The 24,376-nt window shown below is 35.1% G+C and overlaps 1 protein-coding gene across 1 annotated transcript in view; it reads left to right on the top strand.

The window, feature by feature from the left end:
* Window positions 1–1,981: 1,981 nt before the first annotated feature.
* The window catches only part of CSRNP3 (cysteine and serine rich nuclear protein 3), a 211,677-nt gene continuing 189,282 nt past the window's right edge, over window positions 1,982–24,376 (top strand). Inside the window, exon 1 of the mRNA XM_023590486.3 lies at window positions 1,982–2,089. The gene's annotated coding sequence lies outside the window, so the exon portion shown is untranslated. The remainder of the gene's footprint in view (window positions 2,090–24,376) is intronic.

The raw sequence follows: 24,376 nt of genomic DNA, 5'->3' as shown, positions 1-24,376 counted from the left end.
CTTGAGTAAGGTTCATGGATCTGCATTTTTAACAAGTGACTCTGATGCATATGACCATCAAAGCCTTCATTTAGAAATGTGGTCCTACAGACTTCTCCAATTTTTCCTGGCAGTGGGACTGCCAAGACTTAAAAGGTATTTTCCTCAATGGAGTCATCAAGGGCGGACTTGGGTGGGAATATGGGATCATTTAACCTTTTTCTTAATCTCTAGCTAAGTCTCCTAAAGCTACACTGTGGTAATTTGAAGCTGTATGTTCTTAAATCTAATCCACTTATGGGGGTATGACCCATGGTAAGTAGGATCTGTTGATGATGCTACTTTAGTTACGTGTGACCCACCTCTTTCAGGATGGGTTTTAATCCTGTTACTGGAGCCCTGAATAAATGGAATGAGTACAGAGAGAAGCAAAACAAAACAAAACATGGACACAAGAAGCTGAAATCAATGAAACCCAGAAGAAAAGGGAGAGACCAGCAGACATGGCCATATGCCTTGCCATGTGACAGAAGAGCCAAGGATCATCGGCAGCTGGTCTTCAGGAAGAAAGTATTGCCTTGATGATGCCTTGATTTAGAAATTTTCTCAGCCTCAAACTGTTAGCTAATAAATTGCCATTGTTTAAGTCAACCATTTCATGGTATCTGCCTCAAGTTGCCTAGGGAACTAAAACATACACCAAATAGCCATATAGTCTAAGTTATACCTGTGTGCTTCTATCTAACATCAGTTTCAGGTAGTCACCAGCCACTCCCCTTCTAACAAGATTGACACCCCTTGTCCCTTGCTCTATGGGTATTCCTGGACTACCATTGATTTGTCCTCATTCCAGTTCCATGAGGATATAACACTGTACTTGCTTACTACCTCTCTCTCCTTTTTCTTCCTTAGGTCTTATTTGAACAAGGGCATATTAATGATTTAAGAAATGGAATAGAAAAGCCTAAAATTATCTCAACTAGACAGAACACACCTCTAGGGTGGAGATAACATCTATTGTTTAATTTATACTCTCTAAGGAAACTTTTTCAGGTCACCTCTATTAGTAGAAACTCAATATTAATTATCATAAAGAGCTGCAACTTTTATTTTTAAAATTAATAATACAATCTTAATATAATTTGGATTCTGTGAATCCAACCTAACTTCCAGTAAGCTGCAGACCAATGGAAGCATACAAATTAACTTTGTTGCCTTAAAAAATTCTAACTTGCTGTTTTCTTCAATTTTCCTTTTATACATGTTGTGCCTCTGGGTTCAGAAGTGGTAGGATTTTGCTCAGGATTATTAGAATAAAACTGGAGTTCAATTAATCACTTCAAGACATGGCAACCATGTGCCTGATCCCTTTTGAATTTCTAACAAGCTCCATTCTTCACATAGACAAATTGATGCTGGCATTTAAGGAATCTGAAGTAATGCAAATCACATAATTTTGAAATAATGGAACATTCAAATGCTCAGGATGAAATATTTTTTTATATTGATTAGGCCCTGAAACTGGTTTTCAATGAAAACATTGCCAAATGTAGGTTGTACTGCAAATAGTATGAAAATCAATGTAAAGGATTTTGACTGACTTTCATTTTTATCTTCTGCAAACTGAATATGTGTAATATTCTGATGTTCAGTGTTAACTTCCCTCTAACTACATACGAAAATGTCCACCGAGGAAAATCAGTGGGAGTTGAAAAAAAATTCAATTCACATGTCACGATGAGTGTTTTGCTTTGATTTCAGGTGGGTGAGGCAGTGATTAACCCTATTTTCTTAAATCCTAAGCAAGGCACTTTGTTTCCATTGAGTTCACGTATAAATATTTTCCCTAGTTTGGAGCTATTCTTTGAAATATCTTTCATCTCTGCTTCCCTCTCTCTAATCCTTTACTCTCTTCCTCTCTCCCAGCTGCAGGGTTTTGTCCTCTAAAAGAGTGGGGGTGGGAGGAACAAGGGATGGAAGCAAAGCCAGGGAGCATGAGCCAGGATCTGGCTTTTGTTATTGGTTAGCGGCAGCCTGATGGACAGACGAGGGAGGAGTGAACTCCTCAGTCTGCTCTGACGGAGCCGAAGTACAGAAACCATACTTACAGGTAAGAGCAAAAAAATAAAATAAAAGATTAAAAAAACATTTTTAAAAGAGAGAATAAGAGAATGCTTCTCAATTACTATTGAAACACGTTTTATAATATGGAATTATTCTGAAGACATTTCCCGAAAGTGTGCCCCTTTCATGACTCGAGGAAGCTTTGCAATGAGCCGTTCTTTCTCCTTGCAAAAACCGTAGCTGATAAAAACACAAGAGGCATGTCTTATCCTGGATAACTTTCTAAGCCAGTATTATTGAAGCAAAATTAATTGCTAATGAGTCACCATGTGCCTTTTCTTGTTTTTATTCAAGCTTGTGTTGTTGGGACTCAAAAGACAAGGAAAGCTCGGTAAATTCCACAGGTCCTGAGAAAATGGAGCCTTCTCTGAATATGCAATATAAAATTTCATGTGGTGTCTTAATATTTACAATACAGTTAATGGCGTAGGAATTTTTCCAGGTTGTAGTTTCTTTTATCACTAATTTGGAATTGGTGGTTTATGTGCATTTAAACCCTTTTAACTTATTCCTCTGGATAAATCTCATGCTCTAAGAAGTTAAGTATTTTTTTCTGTGAATTTTAAGTGTTTATGATAATTAAACAAATGTCTATCTGTATGTATCAACATGCATGGGGACATTTTTGCTTTAAAGTCTCAGAAACCTAACTGTGAAGGATTAAACATTGCTCTAAGAAATGGCATCTTAATCAGCAATTTTCATTGGTAGTTTCATTTATCAGGCAAATATGTCTAGAGAAGAATTCCACCACAGTATTTATATCATTCATCCATATACCTAGGGCAATAATTTTTTAGCAATTCTAAAGTTAAGATTTTACTTGAGCAGTTACTTATACCTTCTAATGTTGTCTTGTTATTTTCCCTTAGGGAAAATAGGGGAGTTGCAAATATATAGAATAATTGGCACACTTATTATAGTAAAGACATGAGAAATAATTTCACTCAAGCCATATAATTGTATGGTTATTTTAGTTCATAAATATAGGTCAACTAATGGGGGAATCTCATTAGAATGGAGCTTCTTTTAATAAATACTATTACTGATTAGACAACCTTGGCAATCAATTAATATCTGTTGGTTTTATAATAAAATAAATCATTCATTGATGTAAATAATTTGCTCATTTATGTTTTTAATACTTCTTTCAAATGAATCACAAACCAATAGAAATAACCATGTATAATTTTATGGACTTTTAGAAGTATTATTTATGCTTTTATTTTTGTTTGAGAGATGGATTTTTTTTCTTCAAATTGGAAGACAAAAGCATAATAGTTCTTGTAAAGTTAACAAAAAAGGGTGGGAGGCAGATAAAAATGACCATATATTGGGTAAAGTTTATATAAATGAATGGAGAATTGCTTTAAATTTCCTAAATCTACTGACTAAATAACATATTTGCACTCTTAAGTGTCATATTGAACTGAAGAAATACTTTTGCATGATCTATTATGAAGTATTTCTGCATTTCAAAAAGTCATATGTTAAAATTTTGACATTTCTAATTATTGATGGATTCTTCTGATCTTGATTTTTTAAAACAAATTGGTGGCTAAAATTAATGCAAACCCCTAAACTGAAATTTAAGGTGATATATAAAACCAGCTCTTCACCTTCTGAAGTATGTCAAAGGAAATAAGCCAATGTAATTTTATTTTTTGAAAATTATGAATTCCGAATAAAGCTACCTCCAGGAATGAAGGAGAATTGATGAAAATTAGAGAGCAGAGTTCCACATGGTTTTAAATTATTCTGTTTCCTTGGAAACCAGCTGCTGCAGATGCATTTTGCTTTCTTTGGCTAAAAATATCATCCTTTTAATAATCGCTAAGGGAAAGGTTCTGAATAAAACCAGAGTATATTGTTGCTGCTTTTTATAATTTCCTTAATGGTTCACATATTTTGGATGAAAAGTAGATAAGCCCTTTCTCAATCAGCATTTCCTATCAGCCACTGGCAGACGTCTGCTAGTCTTACAAAAATGTGATAACTATGGAAGCTTTTACTGCAGAGTCTACAGGAAAAAGAGGAGGAGGGGAGAGAATGTGTGTGTGCTGGAGTGGAGGCAGAGAGAAAAAAACATGTGAAAGAAAACAGTTAAGAGGTTCCTGTCCAAGTGAAGGATGAAACCAGGCTAATGAAAACCATGTACGGCTGCTCTGCGAAAGATGGAGCAAGGCCAGTTGTTTTCCCTTGGTGCAAACATTTTTAAGATTTAAATATAGATTTTTAATAGAGATCATTTCATACAACTTCATCCCTTTTTTTTCACAATACTTTCTTCATTCTCCTTATGTACAATACTTTCTTCTTTTTCTTTGTGTTTGTAGAGGTTAATATTCTGAGAAAGGCAATACATTAGGAAACATTTTTTAAATGTATCATTCACTTTAATCACAAAAGGAAAAGCTTGAGATGTGTTTTTAGGCTGTGGATAGTGAGAAGGAATAGTTACATTTTAAAATTTTATATATATTTTGACATATTAGGTTGAAGATTTTTTAACCTAAAGGTCCAGACCATATTTCGTTAAGGCAGTCATTCCCTTATCTTTGTAATTTCTCTACTATGTGTATAAAATATACACATTGCAACAACCTAAAAGCAGTTTGTTTTAATATGATTAAGGTAATTTATTTGAAATACAATTATTATGAATGCAGATGTATACTTTTTTGGTTTATTTGAAACATTTTGCTTTATTTGAAAATAAAACACCCATTTTTATGTGTTTTTTTCTTTATAAGGGAGGAAGAATCATAATTATAACCATCATTGTATTTTACTCTAGGCAATTTCTTAAATTTAAACATTTTCATTATAGATTTGTGTGTTTTCAAGATATTACTGTCCCTCACTTTTTTTTTTCCTTTTAGCTATTTATTGAGAGGAAAAGTAATAAAGCTGTTAAATCTTTCCCATTATTTCATTAAAATTCAGGTGGGATTCCTAGCTCTATTTTCATCTTTGACGAATATATTTTATTTTTATGATATTAGATTACTAACATTGTAGCAAATAAAGTGCCATACCCTTAAATTATATTTTAAAACATTTAAAATCTAGCTAATACACAATTTAAAATTAAGTTAATTTGGTATGTCAATGTGTTATTTTTCAAAAAGAATTAGGAAAGTAAGAAGTATTTAGTTTTCAGCAATTAATAGGAGCAAAGCACTTTCACCAGCAGCACTTCCACCTTAAACACAGATGATATTAAGGAGCATACTAACAACAAAACACAAGGATTAGTGAATGGATTATGTGACCGGTACAAATAACCCCTATTTCAGGGACAATTAGAATTTTCCAGTACACTTTCAGGTTAATGAAAATAATGCATTGCATAGCCTTACTTTAAACTACAGATAATTAAAAAATATGATTAAATCTATTTATTCGCTAAAAGTTAGCTTGTCAGAGTGTAGGTGTGTTTATCAGCCTCAAAGTCTCACAAAATGTACTCAGGAAAAGAAAATATTTAATGACTTCCTCTATAGTACAGGTAGACCACTTTACATCTGCAATGGAGATATGCCAGTTTGGCAAATAACCCCACATTGCTAGAAATGGAGGAGTGGGATTTACAAGAAATGAAAATAACACCAAGGTAAGAAAGCTTGGGTCAGGTTTTACAATGTCCAGATTGTACTATGTACTTAAAGTGATGCAGGCAAATGAAAAATTTCATTAACATTTCTACTGTAGTAGACCATACCTCAATATTATTGGTCAGGTGTTATTCTTCACTTAATATATATTTCACACATCATAGTTTAGTATAAAGCCTTTTTAAGTAGAAGAAGGAGGTTAATCCAAAGCAGCATTATTACTCATTAATTACCATTTTATAAATCTAGGAGCAAGAATGGATTTAATTATCAGGTCATGTTTGGATATTTCCATATCTCAATGAATCAACTGGGCAGATCTTTCCATTTCTTAATCAATTGTTTAGATCTCATCTGTTATAATAGACTGGTTTGATCTGTAAATTGTTGACTGTGTGTCTTCTGAGAATCCAGACTGAATATAACTTTTCAGGCTTATTAATTCAAGGTTAAGATGACCTTTACAAATGCCAGTGCTAATTCTAAGGATTACTTGTTAGCAAGGAATTCTCTTTTACAGGAGATCAACTTTGTCATTCACTTTAATCTCATGGTCATAGAGGTAGGTAGTTGCCATATGGTTTATTTTTGAAGAACCTTTGGAGTATGGTTAGATTAAGAGCTTAGCATATTATCTTCCACTATGACAAGGAAGAGTGGTGCACATAACATATTTCTCTCTTCTTCCTGACTCACATACAAATTCATACAAACGACATAATTTTAAACAAAACCCACAACCGCCAGCTGAAAGTAGTTGTATGCAATGTTTATACCCCAAACAATATTAAACACAAAACTTTTATTTTAAAGTAATAATTTTTATTTAATTTTAATTTTTTAAATTTTCATGTATCCCCTTTAAATATTTTAGTCTTAATTTACTGAGAGAGTCAGATTGGCCCTTAGAGATCATTTCTTCCTGGATCTCTCATTTCTCCTATGAAGGGACAGAGAGCAACGATTTTTTAAGTGGGAAACTGCAAAATTACAACAGCCAAACACTATGTGTTTGTATTAAATATTGGATACGATGCATTAAATACTGGATGAAAGAAAAGCAGAGTTTACAAGGGCTTTGGAAGAAGGTTAAAAAGCACTGTGCGACCAGGTTGTCTCCAATGCATAGCAACATAGGGATCGCAGAGATGCACAGGCCTCTCCATGCTTCCACTTTGGGTGGCCCTCCTTTAGAACTGCCCTTACTATCCCATGAGCCTAATGGCTTTGATTTACTGTCATGGCCTCCTTGACTTTCTGTGAGTTTGCCCATTAGGTCAAAAAATGCATTTTAGTTTTGTTTTCTAGCAAGTGTTGTTACAGTTAGTTGCTGTCATGTTGCAGATATATCACAATATATTTAATAAATGAAACAAATAATTTCCAGAGACCTTCTGAATATATTTACAAAGATTTTCATTTCCCTTTCTATCCCCAGGTAGGCTAGCCACGGAAAATCAATATCTGCCATCAGTTGTTTCCTAGGCAGTACTGGTTATAATGCTATCAGCAGAGTAAGGCAGAAGGATTCTGGAAAAGGTTTTCAAGTCAGAAAAAAATGCTTGTTTTGTTTTCTCAAAATTCCCTTCTTATAGCTTATAGAGCTCTTACTTAAATTTTTAGTTTGTTCATCCACTGTGATAGCAAAATCACAAATTTGCTGCCTCCTGAAGGTCAGGGAAGGCAATTTTCTAACCTTTATTCTCCCACTAATAACATGAGCATGTCCCCTTCTCATTCAATATTTTTCAAAACTACATGTTTTTGTTTGTTTTTTTGTTTGTTTCTCTTTTTAAGGCTACATAATATTCTCATAAAAAGTTATGCCCTAATATTTAACCGAACTTCTAAAGGGAGATGCTTAGGTTCTTTTTAAGGATTTATTATCATAGCTCATATTAAAATTAACATTTTCTTTCATATGTCTTTGTGTGTACTCTGATTATATACTTAGGATGAATTCCTAGAAGTGGAAGTACTGGACTTTCAATGAGTATTGCCAAATTAACTTCCAGAACGTATGTTAACTTCCAATGTATGTTTCTTTGGTGGTACGTTGGAGTGTCATTCCACCATATCCTTGCATTACTGTGACATTGTTATTTTTATTTTAAAAATCTGTGACTTTGTCAGATTCTCAACAATAATAATAGGTAAAAAAGGTAGAGTGCTTACTTCCCATGCTGCCCACTGGAGTAATACAGGACTGAATGGCAAATGGTAAATTCCTAGTTTGGGTACTCCGTTATAACCTTCTGGCTTCAGGAAGAGTCACAGGACATGGGGCAAGGCAGATGAGAACCTTACATCTGCATGTAATGACCATATGTTACAGACACTTCTTTGATCTCTCTATAATCTATTACTCAACTATCTAAAATAAAATTCTTGGTGATGGGGGTTTCCTTCATCTCTGTATCAACAATACCTAAAACAATGCCTGACACAGAGTATGGGTCCTAAAATTGTTTTTCTGGCTGACAGTAATTTGGTCTTTTTAGGTGCCCTCCCAATGACAAACATTCTCACATACTTGGACAGTCCTTCCCTTTCAAGTGCTTCTCTGTTAATGCTCTTCAGTGCAACAACTTCCATTTCAAGTAAATGTCATTAGCCCCTACAAAATTGTGTATTACGGGCTTTTTGTTGTACATACTCTGCTTGTGCACCATTTGCACCCTCACACTTTAATAGGGGATTTCATATGTACCCTTCCCCCATTTCATGCCTCCCTGCACTGTGCTGTTTCAGTTATTTCTGTTTATGACACAACGTTTGCATATGTGCATGTGAAGACACACACATGAGATCGAGTATTAAATCGATGGGTTAATTGTAAATTAATGTAGTTAATTGTTATATTAATGCATAATAGAAATGTTTAAGTTTGTGTAAGAAAAATACAACAATATGTATTTTATCAATCTCGGAGTGTTCTCATATGCTCGTAGTCAATGAGTCCCTTCTCTCTTGAGTTAAGTTGTTCAGCAACATTTGATTAAAGTTAAAATTGTTCGGCAACATTTTTATTCTACTGTGGGCCCTCTTTCTGCCATTTGTTTTATGTTCTAGTGAATCATTCTAAGTCATAATGCCTGCTAAGCAACAATGCTGAATCAGCTACCCTGAATCAGGGTGCATTAGTGAGAGTTAATATGCCCATTTTACTGGGGTCTAATATGCCTTAAGATAAGCAAGTAATTTGGGATTGGTGGAAGTCCTTTGATAAATGTGGCTGGGTAAAACTGACCAAAAAAAAAAAAAGGATGGCATGACATGATGCCTGGGAATTGAGGAGACAGGAAGAGTGATTGCCAATATATTGTAAATCCACTTATTAATATGGGACCTCTACTATGGTCTGTGAGTATGACCCTTAAATGGACAATCCAGTCAGCCAGTTTCAGCATGCCTGTTTCTAGAAATGCATGCTCAGAGCTAAATGTGGCATTGGAAATTTGGCTTACCTATTAGTTCTTTGGGTAGTATAGCATAATGACAATGGGCGGCATAATAGACTTCACAGACAGGCAGACAGTGTTTCGGGTCCAGGAATGCCATCTTATGATCTGTGTAATCTGTGGCAAATTGCTTAAGGTATCTGAGTGTCAATTCCTATATCTGTAAAATTCAGTTACCTGCTTGAGGGATATTGTAAAGCTTGGTTGATGTATGTAGAACATTTTTCAGCATAGTATTTGGCACCTAGTAAGCCACTATGTGCAATTTTAGTTGCTGTTGAGGTAGGTTTCCTTTTCTGTTAAAGATAAGACTGGAAGGAGCAAAACAATCACTAGGGCTTTTGATGATGTGTAAATGTTATTCATCCTTAAGGATTTATTCCTTCTTAAGGATGAAAAAATTTTCCTTGATGACTACTTTTTGTATTTTTATATTTTTCTATATTGACTACAATTAAATCATTGGGTGTCAGCTGGTAAAGTTAGTATTTTTTTTATAGGTGCTATTTCTGGGCTATTCTTGCACAATTATTTATTTGTTTATCAAGCAATTTTATTGAGATATATTCACATACCATGCAGTCTATCCAAAGTGTATAATCAATGACTTTTAGTGTAATCATAATGTTGTGCATTCATCACTACAAAAAACTTTAGAACAGTTTCATTACTCCCAAAAGAAAAACTCTACACCCTTTAGCATTCCTTCCCCAGCCCTACATAACATTAATCTAAGTTCATCTTTATAAATTGATTTATATTTACATTTTATATAAATGGAATCATACAGTATATGGTACTTTTTGTGTCTGGTTTGTTTCACTTAACATATTTTTTGTCTGATATTAACATGTTGTAGTAGTAACATACATTTGTTCAGCTTCAAAGAAAAACCATCTTATATATGCAGTTTTACCCATATTCATATTTTACATGTGGTTTTACTATGCAATAGAGTTCCGTTTTTTAGCTTTCCTTTTTGTACTGTTCAAAACCTTAGACTTTCCCTTTAAACCCCTTTCATATACCCACAAAATGATACTGCTAGTTACAAGCCTTATGTTGGGCTTTCACCTTTTCTATTCATTTCCAAAGATTAACACCCATCCTTTTTTTAACCAATTCTGCACAAATTAACCTTCAGCTTTCCATTCTCTAAACTCATTCTATTTTCTGGTGCCCTATATTCAAGTTAGTAATTCCATGAGATTACAGAATATATTTAGTTCATAGTAGTGTAATCATACAGTATTTGTCCTTTTGTGTCTGGCTTGCTTCACTCAACATAATGTCCTCCAGGTTCATCCATGTTGAAATGCTTTACGACTTCATTTCTTCTTACAGCTATATAATAATTCCATTGTGTGACTACACCACAGTTTGTTTATCCATTCATTGGTTGATGGGCACCTGAATTGTTTCCAACTTTTGGCAAATGTGAATAACGCCACTATGAACATCGGTGTGCAGATGTTTATTCGTGTTACTGCTCTCTGTTCTTCTGGGTATTTACTCAGCAGTGGTATTGCCAAGCCACATGACAAATGTATATTCAGCCTTCTTAGGAACTGCCAACAGTCCTCCATAGGGGCTGTACCATTCTACAATTCCACCAATGGTGAATAAGAGTTCCTATCTCTTCATATCCTCTCCAAGAGTTGTAGTTCTCAATCTTTTTAATAGTGACCATTCTGATAGATATGAAATCATATCTCATTGTAGTTTTGATTTGCATTACCCTAATCACTAGTGATGTTGAACATTTTTTCATGTGTTTTTTTGACATTTGTATTTCTTCTTTGGACAAATATCTACAAAAGTTGTTTACCCATTTTTTAATCAGGTCGTTTGTCTTTTTATTGTTGAGTTGCAGCATCTTTTTATATATCATAGATGCTAAATCCTTATCAGACATGTGATTTACAAATATTTTCTCCCAATGAGTTGTCTGCATTTTCACCCTTTTGATAAAGTCCTGTGTGGTGCAAAAGTGTTTAGTTTTGAGACAGCCCCATTTATCTATTTTTTCTTTTGTTGTGTGTGCTTTGGGTGTAAGGACCAAGAAACCACCACCTACCACACGGATGTTTCCACATATTTTCTTCTAGGAATTTTATGGTCCTTTGCTTTTATATTTACATGTTTGATCCATTTGGAACTGATTCTTCTATAGGGAGTGAGATAGAGGTCCTCTTTTCATTGTTTTGGTTATGGATACCAAGTTTTCCCAGCACCAATTACTAAAGAGACTGTTTTGCGTCATCAACATGGACTTGGTAGGTTTGTCAAAAACAGTTGGTTGTAGAGGAGAGGGTTATTTCTGGATTCTTAATTCTATTCCACTGATTGATGTGTCTATCTTTATGCCAAGACCATGCTTTTTGACCACTATAGCTTTATAATATATTTCAAGGTCAGGCAGTGAAATTCCTCCCATTCTCTCTTCTTTTTTGAATGCTTTTGGCTATTTGGGTATACTTTCCCTTCCAAATGAATTTGTAACTGTCTTTTCTATTTCTGCAATGTAAGCTGTTGGAATTTTGATTGGTATTGCTTTGAACCTATAAATCAGTTTGGGTAGGACTGGCATCTTCATGATATTTAGTCTTTCAGTCCATGAACACAGAATGTCTTTCCATTTGTTTTGGACTTCATTGATTTCTTTTAGCAATGTTTTGTAGTTTTCTGCATATAAGTCCTCTGCTTCTTTGGTTAAACTGATTGCTAGGTATTTGTGTCTTTTTGTTGCTATTGTAAATGGAATTTCCCCCCTGATTTCCTCCTCAGATTGTTCAGTATTAATGTTCAGAAACATTACTGATTTTTGCGTTTCGATCTTGTATCCTGCCACTTTGCTAAGCTTATTTATTAGAGCAAGTAGCTTGTTGTAGACATTTCAGAATTTTCTGAATATAGGATCATGTCCTACAAATAGTGAGAGCTTTACTTCCTCTTTCCTATTTGGATAATTTTATTTTTTTCTTGTGAGATTATTCTAGATAGAATTTCTAGGACAATATTGAATAACAATGGTGACAGTGGGCATCCTTGTTTTGTTCCTGATCTTAGAGGGAAAGCTTTCAACCTTTCTCCGTTGAGTACAATGCTGACAGTGGATTTTTCATATATGCCTTTTATTATATTGGGGAATTTTCCTCTATTCCTATCTTTTGAAGTATTTTTATCAAGAAAGGATGCTAGATTTTGTTGAAGCTTTCTCTTCATTGATTGAGATGATCATTTGATGTTTTCTTCAATTTGTTAATGTGATGTAATAGGATGATTGATTTTCTTATATTGAACCACCCTAGTATACCAGGAATAAATCCCATTTGGTCATTTAAGTCTTTTTACATGCTGTTGGATTCTATTTGCAAGTATTTTGTTGAAAATTTTTGCATCTATGTTCATCTGAGACGTTGGTCTGTAATTTTTCTTTACTTGTGTTGTCTTTATCTGGTTTTAATATTAGGATGATGTTGGCTTCATAGAATGTGTTGGGTAAGTGTCCCTCCTCTTCAATTTTCTGGAAGAGTGAAAACAGGTTTGGTGTTAATTCTTCTCTGAACTGGTAGAATTAACCTGTTAAGCCATCTGGTCCTGGACTTTTCTTTGTTAGGAGATTTTTTTTGATGACTTAATCAATCTCTTTAAATGTGATTGGTTTGTTAAGTTCTTGTATTTCTCATAGTGTCAGTGTAAAGTTGTTTGTGCATTTCTAAGAATTTCCATTTCATCTAGGTTGTCTAGTTTGTTGGCATACAGTTTCTCATAATACCCTCTTATAATCCCTTTTGTTTCTGTGTGTCAGTCATAATATCCCCCCTTTCTTTTCAGATTTTTATTTATTTCCATCTGCTCTTTTTTTCTTTGTTAGTCTAGCTGTTTGTCAATTTTATTGATCTTCTGAAAGAATTAGCTTTTTTAAATTTTGCTCTTATTTTTTTGTTCTCAATTTCATTTTCCTTTGCTCTAACCTTTAGTATTTCTTTCCTTCTGCTTGCTTTGGGAATAGTTTGCAGTTCTTTTTGTAGTTTCTCCAGTTATTCAGTTAGATCTTTGATTTTAGTTCTTTCTTCTTTTTTAATAAAGTTGTTTAGGGTTATAAATTTCCCTCTCAAAACTTCTTCTACTGTATCCCATAAGTTTTGATAAGTTGTATTCTTGTTTTCATTTATCTCAATATATTTACTGATTTCACTTACAATTTCTTCTTCGATCAACTGATTATTGGGACTGGGTTGTTTAGCCTCCACATATTTGCAAATTTACCTCTTACTTGTCTATTATTGATTTCCAATTTCATTCCATTATGTTCTGAGGAGGTGCTTTGTCTAATTTCAGTCTTTTTATATTTACTGAGAGCTGCATTTTGACCTAATATGTAATCTATCCTGAAGAAAGATCGATGGGTACTTGAGAAGAATGTGTAATCTGCTCAGTTTGGATGCAGTGTTTTGTATATGTCCATTAGGTCTAACTCATTTATTGTATTGTTCAAGTTCTCTGCTTCCTTATTGATCTTCTGTCTATTTGTTCTATCTGAAGAGGTCAGAGGTGTGTTGAAGTCTCAACTATTATTGTAGAGATGTTTGTCTTTCCCTTCAGTCTTTCCAGAGTTTGTCTTATGTATTTTGAGGCACCCTGGTTAGGTGCATAGATATTTATGACTGTTATTTCTTCCTGATGTATTTTCCTATTTATTAATATGTGATGGCCTTCTGCATTTCATAACTTTTTTGCATTTAAAGTCTGTTTTGTCCAAGATTAGTAGAGTTTCCCTTGCTCTTTTTTGGTTACTATTTGCATGGAATATCTTTTTCAACCTTTCACTTTCAGCTGGTTTGTATCTCTGGATCAAAGGCGAGTCTCTTGTAAACAGCATATGAATAGCTCATGTTTTTTAATCCATTCTGTTAGCCTGTATCTTTTGTTTGGGGTTTTAATCCATTCACATTTAATGATATTACTGTAAATGCATTATTTACTTCCACCATTTTATTCTTTAGTTTTCTTATTTCCATTTGTCTTTTTACGCTTTTGGTTACCCTTTCTGCTATTCTTTCTTCTATACTCTCCTTCAAGCCTCTCCCTCCTGTCTTTTTCTTTCAGGCTCTAAGGCTTTCTTTAATATTTCCTGCAAAGGTGTATTTACTTTTATGAACTCTCTTGGTTTCTGTTTATTTGTGAATGTTTTAAACTCATTTTCATACTTGAAGGATGGTTTTGCTGGATAAAGAATGGCCGTTTTTCTCTTTCAGTATCCTGATTGCATCATACCACTGTCTTCTTGCCTCCATGGTTTCTGATGAGAAATTCCCACAAACTGGGCATCCTTTGTGTGTGATGGTTTGCTTCTCCCTTGCTGCTCTCAGAATTTTCTCTTTATCTTTGATGTTTGACATTCCGAGTAGTGTGTGTCTTGTAGTAATTCTATTTGCATTTATTCTGATTGTAGTCCACTGTGCTACTTGGACATGTAAGTTCATATCTTTCATGAGAGTTGATAAATTTTCTGCTATTATTTCCTCAAATACATTTTCTTTCCCCTTTCCCTTCTCTTTTCCTTCTGAAACTCCCATGATGTTTATGGTGTTGTGTTTTGTGCTATTATTCAACTCCCTGAGCCCCTACTGTATTTTTCCATTCTTTTCTCTCTTTGTTCTTTACTGTCTTCACTTTCACATGTTCTGTCTTCTGTCTCATTTATCTTTCTTTTAACATTTCTAGTCGCTGTTGTATTCCTCTAATGTGTTTTTCATCTTTCCTGTTGTGTCTTTCATTCCCATGAGCTCTGTTACTTTTTTATTGAGATTTTCAAATTCTTCTTTGTGCTTGCTCAGTGTCTTATTAATATCCTTTATCTCTTAAGCCATATTGTTTTTCAACTCATGAATTAGATTTTGGAAATTAGTGTGCATCTCATTGATTAGTCATCTCAAACTTTGCATCTCTTCTGGGGCTTTAATGTTTTTCTTTTCTTGGGTCATTTTTTCTATTTTCTTAATATGTGGTATAATTTTTTGCTGATGTTTAGGTATCTGATTAGGGTGGTGAGTTTACTCAGATGCTCAATTTCTCTTTCATGGGGTTTTAGTGGCAGGAGGCAGTGTATTACAGCTGTTCTTTGATTCTTGGTTTAATGATTTCTGGGTCTTTAGGACTGTCCCTGTTAGTTGCTCCAGTCTGGTCCCTGTACCCAGTAATGGATTGCAGACATACTTCCTAGGGCCTTGGGCAGGGATGCTATAAAGGCTAGAAAAATCCTTCCTTACTTATTTACTTTCATTTTACTCTCATGCATGTTTTTGGTCTGCCAGCAGATAGCACCCTTTGGTAGCCCTCTCATTTCAATAGCTGGTTGAAGTTTGTTTGCTGCAACATGGACTGATCAATGTGATAGAGGTTCCTGCCTGGAGGCTGTGCGTTAGTAATTCAAACTTTCTCAGAGGCAATTCTCCAACTTTTGCTGGCAGCCCCCTCCCTTTTCCTGGATAGGAAGGAATTCCACTCCCCTTTACATCCTCAACAAGCAATCCTTGTTAGTAGAGAGGGAATTTGAGAGGGTCAGATCTCTTTAATCCCTTGCCAGCTCCCAAGGCAATAATGGCATGGCCCCCTGGCCTAGAAGGGCTCCTAGGACATAGCAGACCAAGTCTGTGAGTCAAAATCTGAGTCAACCTTGGGGTGTGTCCCTCTCTCTTTCCCTTCCTGAGGATGTGGTTCCCTGGGGTCCCCTTTGTCTGTACCCACCAGCCCAGAGGCCTGAGAATTCAAGTGTCCATAGTGTGGGGGAGGGTGCAGCATTTGCAGCGGTGGCTTTTAACTCACAGTTCTGCCATCCCCAGTTTTTCTCTTTGCCCATCTCTCCCCTGGGAGGCATCCAACCTTCCCCTAGTGTCCTAAATCCTAGGAGATTTTCTTCCAGGCCATTTCTGCCTATCCTCTAACTATTTTTCTGGGAGAGAAGAGACTCTGTTTCTTTCTAGTCTGCCATCTTTCCAGAAGTCCAAGTTATTATGGTTTGAGATGGTTGTACCGTGAAAACAGTTCCTAGAATCATTAAGGAGTAGCAATGCTGGGACCCTCAAAGTATCTTATTGGTGAACATTTTCCAACAATATAAATTCTGAGAAATGTTACTGGATATTTCATGAAAAAAAGTGTTCTGTGATTAAATAAGTTTGGGATAATCTAGATGAAATTTGAAAAAATACCCTTTCTTATAGAACCATTATTATGCTAATGAGCATTCAGAGTCTCCAAAAAGGGTATATGATATTAAGAATTTTCCAGACTTATTTGAGCAAAGACCCCTTTCCCAATACAAAACATCACCTGTTAAAAAATTTTGTGGATAGAATTTGGTGTATGCTAAACTAAGCATTTTTAAGACAAATGTGTATCTATTAAACCTATTAATTTCTTGAATAATTTTTAACTCAAAGTCTAAAATATGGCTTGTGTTTGTACAATTTTTAAAAGATAAAACCATTTTTAATGTTTCCAATATAAAATATTTCCAAAGTTATTCAATTAAGTGCAGATTCCTTCTTCATAATTGTAATGTGTGCAAATTTTCTATATTTCCTCCTTTTCCATTTTGGCTTTTTAAACTTCTAAAAAGACTTACCTGTTTTTGTACCTATGTTTCAAAACTATTTACTGTTCCAGAGAATCATTACATCCAAAATCATGATTCCATTTTGTTTTAACTTCTTTTCTATAAAGCAGGTCCTGGAAACTACCTGTTTACTGTTCTGTATTGTCCTCTGCTTAAATTGGTCTCCACTTCAGAAGTCCTTGATTATTTATCAATCAAACATTTCCTGAGTGTCTGAATAAGGAAAGATTCCATCTTTGAGTTGCTCACAGTCTATTAGGAAATGAGCTAAGGAACCCACATGGGTTTTTATAGAGAGAGAGGGGATAGAATGACCATTAAGAGCCATGTCTGTAAGGTGAGATAAACTGAGCTTTAGTTCTAGCTCAATTATTTATAACCTGTTTCAGTGTATGTAAATAGCTTATATCCTAAGTTTTACACTGCTCAGTAATCAAAATGAATTAATATTATTTAACTCTTTGTCATTGCAAGTGCAAAAGAGATAACATATTCTTAGAATTTAGTTTTTAGCACCAAGTAAAGTCTAAACAACATTATTATGATCTATTTATTTAAAAACCAAAGCACTTTAACTAAGAAAAAACATAATATGATGGACAGTATGAGAGAATGAAAGAATTTTCATTGAAGCTCTGTGAAGGCAGTTGTGTTTGACTGTGCATGACCTATTTACTTCTGTAAAGGCAAAATAAAAATGCCAGAAATCACATTGAATAATCATAAGTCAACTGTCTGCTCTTTATAACTACAGTAAAATATCTCAATCAAAGTTTATGTATACTTCACTTAGAAAAAAGATTAAGTAACTGAAACCAAAACCAAAATGAAAAAAACACACACACAACAAAACAATAAAACAGATCCCCATTAAGAATTTTTTTAAAAAGTCAGGTTTAAGAAAAAGTTCTAATTCACAAGTATTTAGAGAAAGCCATATTTAAGCCATGTGATCCCATCAGCAAAAAATGTGATCATTAAAAGCATGGTTTTGAGTGTCCTAATGCCAGGGTTCAAATGCTGGATCTAAGACAATTAGCTCTATGATCTTGACTTAGTCACTTAATCTGTCTGTGCTTCAGTTTTATTTGTAAAATGATAAAATAATAATGCCTACATCATAGAGGTGTGATGAAGAATAAAAGAGCTGATATTCGTTGTATTTGTTTTCTATTGCTACATAACAAATGACTAGAAATTTAGCAACTTAAAACAACACCATTGAGCTTACAGGTGTGTATGTCAGAAGTCCAGCATGGCATGGCTGGGTGCCTTGCTCATGGTCTTACAGGGCTGACTTCAAATTGTCAACCAGGCTCCCAGGTTCAGTTTTTATAGTATGCTCTGGGGGAAAATACATTGCCAAGCTGATTCTTGTTTGCAGAATTCCATTCTTTGTGGCTATAGGGCTAAGGTCCCTGCGTCCTACTTGCTCTCAGCTCCTTGAGACTGGCCACCTAATTGCCACATGGCCTCTTCCATCTTCATAGTCTACCACAGACTTTCTCACCTCTCTGACCTCTAGATCCAGATTTGAAGAGCTCTTGCTGTTAGGTGTGGCCCACCTAGGTAATTTCTCTACTTTAAGGATTTGTGACATTCATCTTCAAAATATGTTTTTGCCATGTAACACGAAAAAAATCACAGGAGGGACATCTCCCCATATTCATAATCCTGGGGAATATGCAAGGCATGTACATTCAGAAATAGGGTCTTGGGGACCATATTAGGAATTCTGCCTACTACAAATTTAAAGTGCTAGGACTGTACTTGGTACATAGTGTTAGCTATTATTATTATTATTGAGAATCTGACAAATTCACAGAAATGTTAAAACATTACAATGTCATAGTAATGCAAGGATGGGGTGAAATGACACTTCAGTGTACCTTCAAAGAAATATACGTTGGTGGAACTTTTCAGGAAGACAATTTGGCAATGCTCATCAAAAATCTGGTACTTCTACTTCTAGGAATTCATCCCAAGTGTATAATCAGAGGTATATGCAAAGAGATAGGAAAGAAAACGTTAATTTTAATATGATCCATGATAGTAAATCCTTAAAAAGAACCCAAGCATCTCCCTTTGGAGGTTTGGTTAAATAGTATGACATAGCTTTGTACTGGAATATTATGTAGCCTAAAAAACAAAAACACACATGGTTTTGAAAAATATTGAATAAGAAGGGGCTGTGGTTATGCTATAATTGGGGGAATAAAGGTTACAAAGTTGTATGCACACTCATGCAGGTTTTGTAGAAATGCTGAATGGGTATGTCTGTCCCTTTGTCTTTCTTGAGTTGTGTTACAGTTTAGCTTCTGTGCCATGTCAGGATAGGTCTGGATTTCCTCCCATTGCTCCAGGTCAAGGCAGGCTCCTGACAACTCCTTAGGGATCCGCAGTGTCCTTCCTGGAGTAGGAGGTAGCAAGACAGAGTCACATGACCAGGGAGGGGTTACATCTTGACAGCATCTGTCTGGTCATATCCATCCACAATAAAACAAGGGCACCTCAAAATGAAGGCTTTGCATGGTCTGCCCTAGTTTTCTCTGCTGCTTCCTCACCCAAGGCCTTCAAGTGCAAATGGAGTAGTCTAGCCCCTCATTCCTAATTTATAGTCCTCCTTTATACTAAACTGGTTAAGAATGACACTCTCGGGGAAGATATTAGAGTATGATTTTGGTTTTGTTTTAGCTGCAATGAAGTACATTATATGTACCAAGGGGGATGCAGAAATTAACAATTATTGCAAGAGCATCTACAGTGCACATTATTTCACTATAAATTAGCTACTATTAGTCCCATTTTACAGGTGAGAAAATTAAGGCTCAGAGGGATTAAATAATTTATTATTCTCAAAGATTTCTATTTAGGAAATGATAAAACCAGTTTTGAAGCAACTGGCTTCCCTCTTTTCACTATACCAGTGATTTCTGTAGGCTCTCAAGATTCTGGATATATATATATATATTTTAACTCTCCCTAGGAAATTTTAAACATTTATCTAGTCTAGGTCCTACTGCAGTACATATCAACTTCTTCTTTATATATGAAAGCAAATTAGCCATATGCAATGTGGTTACAGTGCAGATTGCCTTCATCTCCTGCAGATTAGCAGATGTGCTTTTCCCGGGGTGGGGCGGGGGGGATGTCCAGATTTTACCACAAGTTCAAGTTGAAGCAATTCTTCCCTCTCAATCCAAAGGGAAATTACCAAGCTCCATAACCTGAGCAACTAGCATCTCTCTATAGACCCTATATCCCTCACTAATTTCTTCTACATTTTACTATTCTATGACTCAAATTCTTGATAAAAAATCAATGCCTGGGTCTCTTGAGTCACCAAATTATCCATTTCTCCTTTGGTGATTTTCATCCAGTTTTTCTCAGGCTCTTTCCCTGATGTTCCATTTTCTCCCAAAATGCCCAAGACTATCAATCTGCATTTACCTTTATTCATCTTGATTCTGCATCCATCTCTAGCTCCAATTATCTGCCCTATTCTTCTAGTTGTTGCCAGTCAACTTTTGATCTGCAACCCAAGCCCATGGTTAGATTCCAGCTTATATAACAAGTTGTCATTGTATGGTTAGAAAAGAAGGATTGTGGAGGGCTACTATTAGTATGTTTGGACTCTCTGGTGGGGCATTCAGGTGTTCTATAATTTTATGATTACCCTATAATCATAAAATTCCAATGATTGGATGTTTTAGTCTGATACATGCCTGATAACAAATACTTAAGATTCTTGAGGGGATATATTATACATTAAACCGTAAGTTCTGTTATTTTTAGAAAATAATTTCCATTGGTAGAAAGGTTAATGTACCCAACATTTTCAATAGTCCTCTCACAATGGGGAACTGGATATTCACCTTCATATTTTTAAGTGATTTGTCCTGATTCAATACCTAATCCAGTTATTTCTCATGACAAAAACATACATTGGACATAAAAATTTTAATAACTTAATTTTCTACTCCTACCCTTCTATATTAATAATCTCCTTCATCTTTTGAGTGACTAGATTTGCATACATTAACTATACTCTCCTTTTGAACATTTTAGCTCAAAATCTGATTAGTCTATTTAATAGATATACAAATTTTAACTATTTGCATATTAGGATTAGTATATAATTAAAGATACTTCTCAAAAGGCATTATTGGACATGGGACCAATAATAACAGTATATCCGTTAAATAAAGAAAACCTAATAAGGCATTGTTTTGCTTTTGTTTTTGTTTTGTTCTTGTCTTTTACTTAGGGAAATACAGGACTTTGTTAGGGAACCCTCAAGTAGGACCCTGACCTCAAACAAATACACAACACATAGCATAGTTTTTATAGGTATTAGAAAATATAAATCAAGTCATTTGTATTTCTCTCCATTTGCTAACAGTTTTCTTCCAGCCAGGTACTCTAAAAACAGCATTCTGTGTTATCTGGTGATTCTTAATATTGTTTAGGATTGCTTTCACTTGACTCTGTGGATGGGACAAACTCAATAAAGAACATTTATAATAGCTGCCTTCTCCCTTAGTTGTCCTACCCTTCACTTATTACTGCAGACATCTGAATGGGAATAGCATCTTAATCTCTCTCACAATTTAGCTTCTCCTGCGTGATCTTGCTGTCTGTTGCCATGGAAATAATTGCAATATTGCAATTTTGATAATACAACCATAGTGTACTACAGCAGAATCAGTCTGGCTCACACAAAGTAGGATGAATCTCTGTCTCTGTCTCCTTGTCTTCCTTTTGCCCTTTCAACAGAAATACCATGTTTCTCTGTTTACTCAGATAACTAATTATACAGTTCAATCTCTCTCTAATGACTTTGTGTAAGATTCTTCAGGGCCCCCAAGGACTAAAAGAATATGTGGGCAAATCTAACAAATCCACACAAATTTTCACATTGATTTCACATAGATTAAACAAATAAACACCTTTGTAGTACAATTATCAAATAGCTTCCTGTAACTAATAAACAAGGGGTACAATATTTTTAAGAAGTCCCATCAACAGCCCTCAGTCCCTAGGGGCTCTTCTGTATTACTTCTTAAAGCCCCACCTGTCACTTGAAGATGAGTGAGTCTGTCTAAACAAGCAGGGGTTATATTTGATCACTAAGTGACTTTTGCATGGGAGATTGCTTGACTTTCAACCAGGGTCATTCCAGAACCAGAGTCCTAAAATCTCCACAGCATGTAGTGGTTGTGGATTTATTTGACTTTTAAAAAATCATGAATTAGTAATTTTAAGGAAGATGGTGAATAAAATAATTATTAAGTGTGCCTACATCTTCTCATCAACATGTACATGCTTGATAATACACATCCACACATTGCCTTTTCTGTATCAAACTAAAAGCAGTCCCTTAGAATGATAAAGGAAAGCTTATTTTTACATTGTTAACTTTATTTGACAAAGCATCACAAAATGGTGCAATGTATCTGAATTGGTCCTATTTGAAATCTAACATGTAAAGCAGGCTTCACCACCATCAAATAATTGATTATGTAAGAGTAAGTAAGCTCGTTGCTTTGGGAAGCACTCTTCTGCACACACACGCCCCCGCTCCTAAGTTCTTTCCCTCCCAGAGAAGAAACTATTGCCCTCTCCAGGCCTCTGAGTGGTTAGGTTTTCTGACTTTAACTACTCATGAGTGGCACTAAATCTTCTTTAGGTATCTTTCTTAATTTTAGATCTTACTCTTTCATCAAATATAACTTGCCTTTACCAAAGCCCTTCTGCTGTCTTACATGCCATTAAGCTGGTGAGTAGTTTTTTAAAAAAATTTTAAACTCTATTTTGTACATTTAATAATTGAAAATATAAACAATTTTAAAAAGTAAAAAGAAAACAGTTGAATAAAAATATACATTTCTCAATTAAAATCCTGGATACATATAAGATTTTTAAAAATCATACACTATGTTATGCCATATATTTGGTTCGTAGTAACTCAGTTATACAGTATTTGTCCTTTTGTGTTTGGCTTGCTTCACTTAACATTATGTCCACCAGTTCATCCATATTGTCATATGCTTTATGACTTCGTTTCTTCTTTCCACTCCATAATATTCCATCGTGTGCCTACACCAGTTTGTTTATCCATTAATCAGTTGATGCCTTTTGGCAATCGTAAATAATGCCTCTGAACATTGGTAGGCAGATGTCTATCCATGTCACTGCTCATAATGGTATTTCTGGGTCATGTGGCAAGTCTATATTCAACTTCCTTAGGAACTGCCAAACAGTCCTCCACAGTAGCTGTACCATTCTGCATTTCCACCAACAGTGAGTAAGTGTTCCTGTCTCTCCACATCTTCTCCAATACTTGTAGTTCTCTGTCTTTTTAATAGTGATCATTCTGATAGGTGTGAAATGGTATCACATTGTAGTTTTGATTTGCATTTCCCTAATCATTAGTGATGTTGAGCATTTTTTCATGTTTGGTATTTTTTTGCCATTTATATTTCTTCATGAATAGTCTTTTAGAAATAGAAGTTAGAGCATGTCACTCCACTACTCAAACTCTCTAATGACTTCCCCCTCACTTAGAGTAATAGCCCATATCCTTACAGTAGCCTGCAAGGCTCTACACAGTCTAGACCCAGGTACCGTCTAACCTCATCTCCTGCTCTGACTGTCATAGGGCCTTGGCCCACAGCATTCCTTCTGCCTGGAATGTTCTTTCCCCAGAATCGTGATTCCCTCACCTCCTCCATGTCTTTTTGTTACCTTCTCACTGTGACATTAGCTTACAGTCAATTAATTGAATGTTCTCTCTCTGCCAACTCTATAGTCTGTCATTACTTAGCTGCTTATTTTTCTTCATAACATTTATCTCCATCTGACACATTATGTTTTATTTACTTAACTGTTTATTGTCTGTCTACCCCTTCCCCCAACAATACCTAATAAATGAATACCATTAAAATAAGGACTTTTTCCTAAGTTGTTGCTTTATCATTCCTCAGCATCTAACATAGAATCTGTCACATGATGGAAGCTCAAGAGATATTTATTGAATAAATAATAAATGGACCCTAAACAAAGGGCAAACAAATAGATCTCTTTTTCATAGAAATGACGTCAGTGAGAGAGTGAGAACAATTGAATTCCTTTTCTCAACAATCTGAAGTGAGAGATACTGAAAGAATGAGTCAATTCATGTTCAGGGTGGAGGATGACTGGATATAACGATGTAGAGGCAAGTCTGTCAAAAGCCAAACCTATATGCTAGCGAAGGATGTGAGGAAGTGGAAAATACAGAGGGGCCCAGAGCAAATTGGCTGAGGGACCCAGAGCAGAGATGTCCTAAAGAAGTATAGCTGCTAAAATCAAGTGAAACCCATGAGGTCAATGGGGGACACAGAAAGGATGGCTAGTCCCAAGGTTGTTACCTTGTTGTTACTGTAGTTAGACCTTCCTTACTACACAAAGGGCAACGGTGGAATTGCTGTGCTGAGCTTTGATGATTAAGATGTCACCTCTCCCTGCTAACATATCTTTTGGAGGTATATTTTATAAAATGTTTGTTCCCCCAACCCATGCATCTCTAG

The sequence above is a fragment of the Dasypus novemcinctus genome, chromosome 7 (assembly GCF_030445035.2).
Source record: "Dasypus novemcinctus isolate mDasNov1 chromosome 7, mDasNov1.1.hap2, whole genome shotgun sequence".
In the NCBI taxonomy this organism is placed as follows: Eukaryota; Metazoa; Chordata; class Mammalia; order Cingulata; family Dasypodidae; genus Dasypus; species Dasypus novemcinctus.
The sequence above is the reverse complement of the archived record's forward strand: the minus strand, read 5'-3'. Positions and strand labels throughout refer to the sequence as shown.